General features: G+C 52.4%; 1 protein-coding gene across 2 annotated transcripts in view; it reads right to left on the minus strand.

Annotated features, from left to right (window-relative positions):
• Positions 1–5,484, minus strand: part of PTPRE (protein tyrosine phosphatase receptor type E) — a 159,434-nt gene extending 153,950 nt beyond the window's left edge. For both annotated transcript variants that reach the window (XM_041742761.1, XM_041742762.1), the window contains exon 1: positions 5,255–5,484. The gene's annotated coding sequence lies outside the window, so the exon portion shown is untranslated. The remainder of the gene's footprint in view (positions 1–5,254) is intronic.
• Between the last annotated feature and the right edge of the window lie 7,387 nt (positions 5,485–12,871).

A 12,871-nucleotide genomic window follows, 5' to 3' on the forward strand; every position in this document is an offset into this window, starting at 1 on the left:
GGGGTCTAGACAACTTTTCTTTTCTTTTAGTATTTTATTTATTTATTCATGAGAGACAGAGAGAGAGAGGCAGAGACACAGGCAGAGGGAGAAGCAGGCTCCATGCAAGAAGCTCGATGCAGGACTCGATCCCAGGACCCCGGGGTCACGCCCTGAGCCGAAGGCAGACGCTCAACCACTGAGCCACCCAGGCGCCCCTACACAACTTTTCCTATCATTTCTTCATTCTTCACCCAAGAAACACTGACATCAAAATACCTGCCCAAAAAACACTTCAGGTTTTTGGCATATAGTCAAACATCATTTTTTTTTTCCTCCTCACCTCCTGGTGGAGTTTATATTTGATTCTGGGCAAAAGAAAACTTTCTCACCTTCTTGGTTATCTCATACAAGATACACTAATGGGCTGTATTAATTGGAAAGTCTTGTTTTATATTGGAAGGGTATTTTTTTAATTTATTTTTTATTGGTGTTCAATTTTCCAACATATAGAATAACACCCAGTGATCATCCCATCAAGTGCCCCCCTCAGTGCCCGTCACCCAGTCACCCCCACCCCCGCCCACCTCCCTTTCTACCACCCCTAGTTCGTTACCCAGAGTTAGGAGACTCTCATGTTCTGTCTCCCTGGAAGGGTATTTTAAAATAAACATCCTTTAAAAATATTTATTTGGTTCCTATTTCAATGGGGATCGATATAAAAGTTGTTTGCCTGAAACACAGTGTTAAAATTTTTCTATTTCGTAAGCATAATCAGCCCTTTTGAAGTATTTGTGCAGTTAAAAGAAAGGCAAGAATGCCCACATTTCTGGCTCCGAGCCGGGTGCTGTCCAAGTTCAAAGAGGCTGTGAACCACATCAAAACTCCCGGAGCAGAACACCTGGATGGGGCGGACCCTGACAAGGGACAATTGGGGAAGAGCAGCCAGACCAAGAGAAGAAAAGGAAGCTGGCCTGGTAATCCCCAAACTAGGGATCTTGCCGACAGCATCTAGCAGAAGCCCCCCACACTGTGCACCCATGTCTGCTAGAGGATTAGTAAAATTCGGTGAAACCCCTATTAGCTCAGATGTCACTGATCCAAAACCCCAACCAGCTAGAAGATTACCCAGCACTCTGCTTTGAGGAAAAAAATGCAGGTGACAAAATAATGAGAAACTAACCATCTAAAACAGACTTTTGGTATGTCCAGGGCCAGTATTTGACATAAAAGCGTGCTAAACGTGCCCATGAGCCACATCTGACTTTAGGTAGACCTGGTACCCAGGGCACAGAGAGATGTGGCTGGAAGGGGTGAGCTGAGAACGGGAGGCAGCCCCAGCAGAGGGACTGAGTCCTAGAGAGTCAGCAGCACTGCGAGCCCCAGGCGTGGAGAGGGTGAGGTTGGCCAATGTGCTGGAGCTACGAGGGCCTCAGGGGTGGCCCAGTGCCACACGTCCCTCTGTGCAGGTAAGAAATGCTCAGCTGTGAATGTTCTGGGGGGTCCCCAGCCCCATAGCTGGCCTGCTCTATCCCATCTAGGAGCTGTTCTTTCGACCCCGATCTATGCGCCCGGTTCTAGCCCACACTGCTCCTTGGTTCTGGTTTACCTCACTTTTGTGTTGTCTCACCCACAGACTGGTCTAATACAGCCTCCCTTGACCTCCAAGGAGGGAGGATGCCAGAAGAACTGGCAACAGATGCATCCATGGCATAAAAAATTGCATGTCTGCCTCACAGACCACTCTAACACTGCAGAGTCAACGGTGGGTGTTCCAGAATGGACTTGATCTTGGAGCAGGTGGTGGCACTATGAGATTAAAATACTTAATCACACAAAATTTACATAATCATTCACACACGATCATGCAAAAAATAAAGTTAGCCAGCGTGTCACACCTTATTGGTTTGACCTAGCACTTTGGATGGCAGGCAAAACGTATCCACGAACATGGGTTCTGACTTCGTTAATTTAATTTATTCGTTCAAATTTCACTGGATCCTCATGCATGCAGTCCACAACTTTAGGTGTTTTAGGGGTTTTAGCCCAGCACAATTTACTGAGTGCCAGTCATCTGCCTGTACTGTATATGTACCACCTGTCACCCTCAAAATAGCCACGGGAAGTAGAGATGATCTCTCCCATTCTACAGAGGAGAACACGGAGGGATCAGTTTCGAATAGCTCAGCCGAGGTTAGCACCAGAGCCAGGATTTATGTGAATCCATACCTCCACTCGAAGTCCAAACTCTCAGAGACTCACCTTCTACTCTAGGAGAGAGAAACTATTCGAAAAGCCAAGAGTCTGCTAAGTGCTCTAGGACAGGTGCAGTTAACCTTCTATGGAACTAAAGGGAAAAAGGGAAGGGGGATTTCCTTAGGTAGAGGGGTCAGGATGGCTTTGAGGAGCCCAAGGCATTTGAAGTGGGCTGTGAGGTATAAATAGGAGGTTCTAAGATGGAGAAAAGGGAGGGGGAAGGCTCAGGAGGCGCTACCTCCAAGGATGTGGAAAGCATGGGGGCACCTCCAGGGAGTAGTGAGCCATCGGTTCCCCAGGACAGAGCCCGCCTAAAGAACTGGAGATGCTCTTGAAACACGCAGGATTTCTCCTAGTGATAAGCAAGTATTAGGAAGGCCCGTCTTTATCCTGATGGATACATCTGTTCCTATTTTGATAGCAGAAGCTCTCTAAGTATCAGTCTAGTAAAGGAATGGGGTGGGGGTAGCTTCCATGCTGCTCCCTCACTGCTCCCAAACCTGCCTCCTAGAGGTCATCTGGAGTCTCTCTGGTCCAGCGCAGTCATTTCAGCACACGTGTTCAGCATCACCAGAAGAACTGGCAACGTAAGCCCTAGAGGGACCTCTCTCACCTCTCCACGATCCAGTCCAATCTACTGCGACACAAGTGTGTGGCTGCCCATCAACCACAACTGACATCCACTAAAAGGACACAAATTCATCTGCCTCACAAGATGAGCTCCTCAAGTACTTCCTCGTTTGTCCACCTGCCCAATGACAGTTACGACGCACTCACTGTCCGGTGCTTGGCTGGACGTTAAGGATACAATATTGTCCTCAGGGAAACTAGAACCCAGCCTGTCCTTCCACAGCAGTGGGAGGTTGGTGTGACCAGATGGCTAAGGTGGGAAAACAGTGGGAAAGTGCTGGGCTGGTGGGGCTGGGGGGCTCACAAGTTTGACCTTAGGAACTGCTGAGCTAAGGCACTGGATATTCCAGGAGAAACGTCAAGAGGGGCCGTGTGGGTGTGAGACTTGCTGGAGAGTGGTCTGGATCGGAAACTCATCTGACCTCCAAGGAGGGAGTTTTGATAAAAGGGGGTATGTGGGACCAGGATGATGGCAGCGGACACGGAGCCAAGTGGACCACTGGGGGCGGAGTGTGAAGGAGGCGTATGTTTTGACCAACCGAAACTCATTCAGCTTCATTACTAACCACCTGGCAACTGCTGCGGATTCCTCAGGCATCGCCTTCCACACACCCCTCCGATGCACTTCCACCCCCGCCACTGCGGCCCCCCTCAGGAGTTGATGATTTGCACACATGTGTGAGAAGGGGCTTCTGTGTCCAGCATGGGGACAAGGCTGCACTGCTTCATGCTCGCCCTGGGCCTCTGGGGGGTCCCAGAAGCCTCACCGTGACAGTCGTTGCACTTCTCACAACTGATTTGGTGCAGGGGTAGATGCGGTATGTCTCGGTACGTCTTCAAATCTAAAACCAAACATTCATCCAACGACCTGGCCCTCTATAGGGACAAATCCAGCTTCTAGTTCATGTCAACGCACGGAGACTCTAGGGTTTTCTTCCTTATGGAGGCTACTGATCCACAGGTATCACAAACACCCGTGAACAAAGACCCGTGTCCCCGAGGTCACAGAGGCAGAGCCATGCCCGGGGAGGGCCAAGTGCCACTACAGGCCCTCTAGCTGACAGCACAGTCCCATCTCTAGGGCCTATTCTATGTCACCAGCTGGCCTTTTCCTCCCTAAAGGCCTAGAGTCTGTGCTAAAGAGCACAGACCCCAACAACATGTGCACACAAAGCGCTGCCCCATACCTGGTAGGCTGGGTGACCACGGCTGTCAGGAGCACCCCACCGCGTCATGCCCACCTTTGGTTGAGTGTGCTGGCTTGGGAGACACCCCCTCCACCTCTCCCTCCGCTCACCATTTAAATGGGCCTGAGTCTACTTTAGAGACAGAACTTCCTCAGTGGTAGGGGCACAAAGCCTCCAGGCACTCTGGGTCAAGGGGGCACTCGGGGTCAAGAGCTGACTGGACAGGATCCACGATTTCTAAACCCAGCCACCACCCCTGGCTGGTCACCGCTCCCCTCCATGGGCTTCCCACCCTGTAACGCCCAGAGCCCCGTCCTTCTTTCCCGGAGTTTCCAGCATTGCAACTCCGTGGAGCGGTCCTCCTTTAAGACACATCCATGCGGTTCTGCAAGCAGAACGTGCGCCCTTCTAGAAACGTTTGCCAGGCCAGGAATTTCAGGTCAGGTCCTGCAGGTCTGGCGGGGCTGGCCCTGCGTCTGCACCCCGTGGCTTTCCCAGCCTTCCCCCCTCCGTGTGGTCCCCGGGGCGGGGGGGGGGGGTCCGCAGGTGCGCCCCGGGGCCGACCTCGGGTCCGGGAGCCCTGACAGGTCACCCACCCGCCCCGCCGACACTGCAGACGCGGCCGGGGTGCTCCCTGCAGCAGGTCTGCGCCCCCCACCCCACCCCCGCCGCCGCCGCGCGGACCCTCCGCAGCATCCGCCGCGCGGCCCCCGCCCCGGCCCGAGTTGGCGCAACTCCGAGTCACTTTCTCCAAAGGCTCCAGTCTCCGCCCGGCACCGTGTCGCCCCCGGCACACCCGTGGGACCCTCGTCGCCCCCCCCCCCCGCAGACACGCGCCCTGAGCGCCCGTTTCCCGGGTCGGGGGGGAGCGCGAGAGGCGCCCAGGCGGCCGCCAAGGGCGGGCGGGGGTTCCGGGGCGCCGCGGCCGGGGTCGTGCCCGGGGAGCCCCCCCCGTCCCCCTCCCCCGCCCCCGCCCGCCGGGGACCGCGCTCCGAGAGCCGGCAGCGGGCGCCGCCCCGCCCTCGCTCCCTCCCTCGCTCCCTCCCTCGCTCCCTCCGGCCCGCTGTCCGCGCCCAGGGCGCACGGTCCCCAGGGCGCACGGTCCCCAGGGCGCACGGTCCCCAGGGCGCACGGCCCCAGGGCGCACGGTCCCCAGGGCGCACGGCCCCAGGGCGCACGGCCGCCGCCCCCCGCGCGCTCACCTCGGGGCCGCTCCGCCCGCGCCGCCGCGGCTCCGCATCTCCCGGGCGCCGGCCCGCAGCCCTCCGGGCGCCCCTGGGTCCCCGCCGGCGCGAAGGCGGAGGCTGGGGGGGGACGCGCCGGGGCCGCGGGGTCCGGGCTTCGCTGGCGCCGCCTCCTGCCGCCCGCGGCCGAGCAGGAAATCTGTGCGGCCGGGTCCCGCCGCCGCCGCCGCCGCCTCCGCTGCCGCCCGGGCTCGGGCTCCGGCTCCGGCTCCGGCTCCGGCTCCTGCTCCGCGGCGGGGGCGGGGGCGGCGCAGCGAGGAGCGGGGGCGACGCCTGGTGTCCGGCGCGGGGAGCGCACCCCGGGCACCCGCCCCCCCTGGAAGCGCCCCGCCGCCCAGGCGGCTTCCGGGGAGCCCCTGGCCCCGCCGCCCACGAGGCGCGAACCGAGGACGGCAGGTGCGGCAGGTGCGGCAGGTGCGGCAGGTGCGGCAGGTGCGGGAGAGGCCCGGCTGCCCGGCGCGGCCCCGGGCACCAGGAAGTGGCCCCGCTGCTGCTGCGGAGGAGCTTCGGCTCCCGCGGGCGCTGCAGGGGAGCGCGGGGCACCCCGCACCGCTTCTGCTTCCGAGAGCCTCCCCCAGCAGGTGTCCTCCTCCGTAAAGAGGGGGCAGGGGTGGCCCCTGGGGTGCCGAAGGGCTTGCTTGACCTGGAGGCAGTGTCTCTCGCGAAGGTTAAACACCCACCCCTGCACGCCCAGTGGAGGAAGAGCCACTGCTAGGAAGGGCCTGGACCTGCTGCTCTGGCGGGTCTGCCTCCCAGGTGACCCCCTGGAAGCTACTAGGCAGGGGTCCGAGTAATGAAAGTTCCATCAGAAGCGCGGAGAGGCTACATGCTGCCTCCTTCGGGTGCTGAAGCTGTGTGCCGTGCTCTCTGGGTTGGCCCTAGACCTGGCCTTCCTGGGGGGTCTCGCATCCCTGCTTAGGGCCCTCACCCATCAGGGTTTGTGGATGCAGGAATAATGGCCAGAAGGGGGCGGTGAGGTCATGGCAGCCCACCGGGCATCAGTAGCCCCCACGCCACTCCTGGGGTGTGCGGGGGGTGGGGGGGGCTGTTCCAGGCCCAGCTGTAGACCCCAGGACAGAGGAGGGATGGGCACCTACTAGCTCAGACCATCCACAATTGACCTGCCCAGAGCGCTACTTCCCTCCCACAGGGGTAAAGCACCGTGAAACCAGTGGAGATCTTGAGCTCGGCTTTCCCTCCCCGCCCTCCCCACGCTGTCTCTGGGGCTTGTGGTTCCGCTCCAGGGCTTTATGCGCCATCCCTATGCAGGGGACTCACATAAAGCCCAGCGCCTTGACACAGGCCCTGCGCCTTCTCCCTCCATCCCACGCCGGCCTCGCTCTTACTCAGCTTCCCCAGGAGCATCCCTGTCTCTACCTCTTCCCCCACCTCTGATCACCTGCAAGCCCACCTCCTGCCCAGCTCCGAAACGCCTCTAGAATGTATCCCCTTCTCTCCTCTCCTCTGCCTTCATCTCTCGGTGACTGCCACTGGTCCCCAACCCAGACTCACTCCCTGACAGTCTGTTCATTACGTGCCATCCAGGGGGACCCTTACAAATGAAGCCAGGACACGCCAGCCCCTGCTTAAGAGTCTCCATTCAGAATAAAGCCCAAACTCCTGGGTGGCTCTGCCTGCCTGGCAGCACAGCCGCTCTGAGCCCTCACCCCTGTGCACAATGCCTTCCGTGTGAGAGCCCAGCACTTCTCCACCTGGGCTCTTCCCCTTGGCACCTGGCTTGCATTTCCTCACTGACTGCCCTGGAAGCTCCCTTCACACTCCTGTGCTCTGCTCCTCTCTCTGCAATGTATTCATTTGTTCGGTGGCCGTCATTCTGGCCCGCCACCCCCACGGGGCTTTGGGCTCCAAGAAAGTCCACGCCATGCTGGACTACATCACCTCTCCGTCTCCATCTCTGGGCCCCTAGCACAACCCTGAGAGCCAGGAGGCGTCAATGAAGGCGGTGTGGGTTGGCAGGTCAGAGGAGGAGGGCCCAGCAAACCAGCAGGCAGCTCTACCTCCACAACTGCCCCCCCCCCAAGGTGCCTGCAGGGAGGACCCAGGTTGGGTGGAGCCAGGTAGGCCAGTGACATCACCCTGCTCTCAACGTGCCTGCTGCAGTGGCCTGCGGAGACAAGCCTGTGCACATGAAGGCCATCGTGTCAAAGCTCTGGTGAGCACAGTTCTGCTTGTTAACGCTGCAGGGCTGTGGAGACAGTCTGTAATGCAAGAAGAGAGAAACAAGTTGCCTTTGTCAGACATCTGCTATTGGAAAGTCAACAGCCCTGGTAACATGATGAGGGGCAGATGGCTCCTCTCTCCTGGTAACATCCTCTCTGTTGGATTCTTCCAGGAATTAAGCAATATCCCTTAACTTCTTCTAAAGTCTAAAGACATTCATCACTGTCGCACAAAAGCATGTTGTCAGGGGCACTGATGCTGGGGTCGTGCTCATTCCCAAACGGAAGCCCCATGATCCCTCTTAACCTTCTTCTGCTTCTCTTCCTTCCGCTTCTCTCCAGTTCAAGGACCCTGTTGACACCTGGGGCAGTTCCTCTCTTCTCATCCTAGGCTTCAAGGACCTCCCCTCCCCTCCCCTCCTTGCCATCGTGACCATCGATCCGATCCGCTGTCATGCTTTAGGACCCCAGGACACGGCCCTTGTTGAATCAGCCCCTCCTCTGCATTCCTGTTTGATCCCCCCCCCCAGGGAGTGCTCCTACTTGCTCTCCCCCTCCTCCCCTCCTCCACACCCTCCAGCTCCCTTCCTTGAACATGCAGGAGGCTGGAGGCGGTTTTCCTGAGACTCTTACTGTTAACCCTCTTTATGTATCTTGTCTTCTGTTTCATTTGAGGACTGAGACTTTGGGCTCAAGGTCAGGGGAAGCCCGATTACGCTCATTGCGCCTTAAGGGCCCGGTAGACGTCAGTTAAAATTAAAACACTCAGGCCAGAGATGCTCGCTAGGAGGATAAACAATACAGGCAGACTTGGGATGTAGAAACCACATAGGGGTTTGCCTGCCAGTGTTGGGCAGAGACATTAACATAAAATTCCATGACTTTAGGAGATGAAATCAGAAGGTGTTGGTGATCCATTGGCCACAGGGCAGGGCAAGCAAGGAAAACTGCTTCTAGGACCCATGCCCACAATGAGGACACGCAGGATGGCTATGCTGATCTTTAGAGCTAGAGGAGCCTCGGTCCCAAGGCATGGCCTTTTTGAGGTCCGAGCTGAAGCTGGGAGGCATTGGACAAGGTCTTTCCACTCTAGCCGATTGGAATTCCCGGAATGCCCTGCAATCTCACACCCCCCACGCTCACCCCCGTATGTTTTATGATGCACTGTTTCAGCCTGGAAATGCACAGCTTCCTATTAGATGGAAGACCTTCAGGGCTCTTGGGAAGAGCGCTAGAGCTTCTTTATAGCCCGGCCCGCACTGCTTGGGTCCCCTGCCTCCTGTATTCCCGGCTTCCTGGATGCAAAGTGGATTTCTGTCCTCTGCTCCCCGCTCCCCGCTCCCCACATGAGTTTACCTCTCCATGCTGCCCTTCAGAGAGTGACCCTGGCAGCTCGAAGGGACTAATGTGTCCATCTTTCATGTTCTGTTCCTCTCAAGGATCATGGCTGTCCATTGACCCCCCTCCCCAAAACCCTTTACCACATACTTTTTTTCCTCTGGTTTTATACTTTTTGATGACAGCAGGATAATTTTAGTATCTGTCCCTTTGTCACGGTTATAACCGTATTTACCACCTTTACTTCAAATACTTATTACCTTGGTCTATAGCCATCTGCATGGATTACTTCCCCAGAGGCTGAGTCCCCTTCATTTTTGCATCGTTAGCACTTGGAAAGCAACTTAAATCACAGGGAGTGAAAGACTTTCAAATAAATCAATATTATGTACATTATACATACATGTAGCAATTCAAGTGCTGTGTATGTGGCGTTCAGAGTCGCAATTAGTAAGTGTAGTGAAGTGATGTAGTTATGTTACCTAAATGGCAGTGAACATGATGCTTAAAAAATTAGGGATACATACACAAGGCTCAAAATCCAAAATGCTTTTTAAAAGAAAACTGAAAAACCTAGGTCTTGCTTACTTCCTTGTTCCCCAGACAACCAGTTCACATCTCCTGAGACCAGGTCAGTAGCCAGTTTCTTCTCTGTCCTTCCAGAAGAACCCTAGGCATTTACAAAAGTATATACATATGAATTTTCTGCCACCTGAATTGTACTATCTGGATATTTTTCATAATCATATTCATTGTAATCACCGAAGTCGATATGCAAATACACCACCATTTATTCGAATGCGCTTCTGTCATAAGCCACTTCAGTGGTTCCCAGCTGTTTTCTAATACAAAGATGCTGTGAGGAACGTCCTTGTTCATATATCAAGGCTCACATAGGAGAGTATGTGTGATTAGGGAATACAGGGGCCCCTGGGTGGCTGAGTCTGCTAAGCATCTACCTTTGGCTCAGGTCATGATTTCAAGGTCCTGGGATCGAGTCCCTTGTCGGGGCTCTCTACTCAGCAAGGATTCTGCTTCTCTTTCTCCTCCCTGCTTGCTATCTCTGTCTCTGTCTCTCTCAAGTAAATAAATAAAAATCTTTTTTTAAAAACTAGAGAATACAATACAAGTTTTTTTTTTTTTTAGTAGATGAACAATACGTGTGTGTGACTCTTTTGGAAATAAGTTTTTCATGTATGTAAGTGTGAGGGCACGTTATTGTTTCATTTACAGTAACAAATATCTTAGTTACTTCTTATGTGATTAGGAAACTTTGATTCAATCCCTTAAGTAAACCGATGTCTAAAAATTATGGTTGATACCCTTGGAAGGCCAAGTAACAAAACAATCCAGCACAAAACTTCTGTGATCTGTTTAAAATGATTTCATAATGCATGTAATATCCTTTTATTCCTCACTTAAAAGTCACAGTCTCTCAGAGCACCTGGGTGGCTCAGGGGTTGAGCATCTGCCTTTGGCTCAGGTCACGATCCCAGGGTCCTGGATCGAGTCACGCATTGGGCTCCCCACAGGAAGCCTGCTTCTCCCTCTGCCTGTGTGTGTGTGTCTCTCTCTCTGTGTGTCTCTCAGAATCAATAAATAAAATCTTTAAGAAATAAAAATAAAATTAAACAAAAATCACAGTCTCTCAGAATTGCTTACACTCCAGGAAAAGTATTTTTCCCCCAACCTCTTTGAAAAGCCTTGTGACCTGCAACAGAATTTTAACAGAAGGAAATGACTTCATTTTTCACCATGAAATCGGTGTATGTAATCCACAGAACATTATCACTTATGGAATAGTTTATTATCCATCTAGTTTTTGCCTTGTATATACTTTCACTTTGCTCTTAGGAATTGAGAGAAAAATTGGTGATCAGATATAACACAGCAGTGAGGTACTAGGTCAATGCTCTTGGTAAACAAGATATAGGTAGCTATTTCTTATTTGTTGTTAAAGAAGGATTAAAAAAAAATTTAATGCTTGGTTCCTTGAAGCTTTGTCATGTTAGGAAAGGCTTTTATGTATTAAAAAAAAAAAAGTGCCTCTTTAATGGAAAATTAGGATCATACCAAGGCACTCTTTCTACTGAAATATCCCAAAGGTATGTGTGAACTACATACATTTTATAAGAAAAACATAAATGGATATGAATTAATTTAAAAGAGTAAGATAAATCCTATTATGTACTCTAGAGCTTTGTGTGCACAAGGTGCATATTTGTGACTCTGAAAATACACCAAAAAAAAAAAAAAGAAGAATAAGAAAGAAAATTAACAACCACTCACATTTAATTACCCCCGTGACAAACAGAGAAAGGAATCAGCAGCTTCAAATTGTAAAAAGGAACAAAGGTAGCGGCTTGTCCTGGTGCATTCTGGCCACACCAAGGGCATTTCCTTCTTCGTACCATCCAGCTAGCATTTCCCAAAATAAGATCCGGTTAGCAGAGACGTGTGCGGAGGACCTCAGAGATGACTGCAGACAGGGATCCTACAAGGTGGCCAGGTTTTACTTCATATGCAAATTGCATATTTATTTTCACGTATTAGAAAACGATTATTGATATGCCATTTGAGATTCTGTTACAACTACACTGATGTAAATGGTGTCATCCTGATTAATACAGACACAATTAACTTAGATAAAATTGTCAAGGGCCTAGAGATGGTAGTGTTAAAAGTCCCGAGTGGAGTGGAAGTGACCAACTCAGCGCCACCTGCCAGCTGCTGCTCCGGCCTTTGTCTTAGATTTTGGTCTTGCTCTGTCCCTTCCTGTGAGGGCTTTGTGCCCCAGACTGGGTTCTAAGTGTGGTGGGCTCCGCAGCCCAGGCCCCAACGTCCCTTTCCTTGTTCCCTCTCCCAGTCATGGTCTGCCTTTATGCATCCACCTTCCTGGAGGGGTGCCAGGCCTCCTTGTCCCCCAAAAAAGAGGTAAGGCTGTGTCCCTGTCATGCCCAGGAGACTCCCAAACCTCTTTGAGAAAGGTTCTGGATTTGGGGCAAGGTCACAGGTTCTACCTCCACAAACTCAAAATGAGTCAAAAGCAACTCCAATAACAAGACTTCTTCCCCTGAACTCTAGGCCTCAGGGTGTCTGACAACATTCGAGCCAACAAAATGCCAACAGTCTTCTGGGGTAGAGGTATGAGGGTTATGTCATTGCTGTGTTTTGGGGGGGGGGTTGTTTAGTTTTGTTTTACAAGAACTTGAAGCTGAAAGGATAGAAGTTCTGGACAAAGATGAGAGTCTATGAACTCAGGAGCAGAGCCTCAAGAAACACAACCAGCAGATGGAAACAGAGCAAGACAAGGTGACTGTGTTTGAGGCCCTGTGTCAGGTTATGCATGGGGTTGCAATTGTTCCAAATTAACGTGACCTTGAGCTAACTTGACTTAGATGTTTTTGTCAGAGCTCTGTATGTTCTTCCCTTCCTGCATGCATTTGGAAAAAAATAAGACAGAAAGCCATCTAGCCAAAAACCAAAACTTGGAGAAGATACAACCAAGTAGGCCCAGATAAGGTGAGCAGGATGTCAGGGTGAATCACTCAAAATCTGTTAGAACAAACCAATGGTTGGGCAGGCCTGTCCACTTTCAGCTTATGCTGAAAAGTCATTCCCCATTGCTTATGGGGGAAAAAGTGCCAAGGGAACTATGCAAACAAAGAACAAGAGGAGAAAGACAGAGTAAACCCTCTTCAGGATGGAAAACACTCAATCCCATAAATAAAAAACAGTTTCCCCTGCATACACTGTGCTATGTAAGAACTGATAATAAAAAGAGTTTAATAAGGGGTGCCTGGGTGGGTCAGTGGTTGAGTGTCTGCCTTTGGCTCAGGGCATGATCCCAGGGTCCTGGGATTGAATCCTGCATTGGGCTCTGAGCAGGGAGCCTGCTTCTCCTTCTGCCTATGTCTCTGCATCTCTCTGTGTCTCTCACAAATGAATAAATTAAATCTTTTTTTATAAAAAAAGAAGAATTTAATAAAACAAAGGAGTAAAAGATAATAAAACAACAGAGATGTGTTGAAAAGGAAATTGCAGAGCAAAGAAAACA

Source organism: Vulpes lagopus, chromosome 2 (assembly GCF_018345385.1).
Source record: "Vulpes lagopus strain Blue_001 chromosome 2, ASM1834538v1, whole genome shotgun sequence".
Lineage (NCBI taxonomy): Eukaryota > Metazoa > Chordata > Mammalia > Carnivora > Canidae > Vulpes > Vulpes lagopus.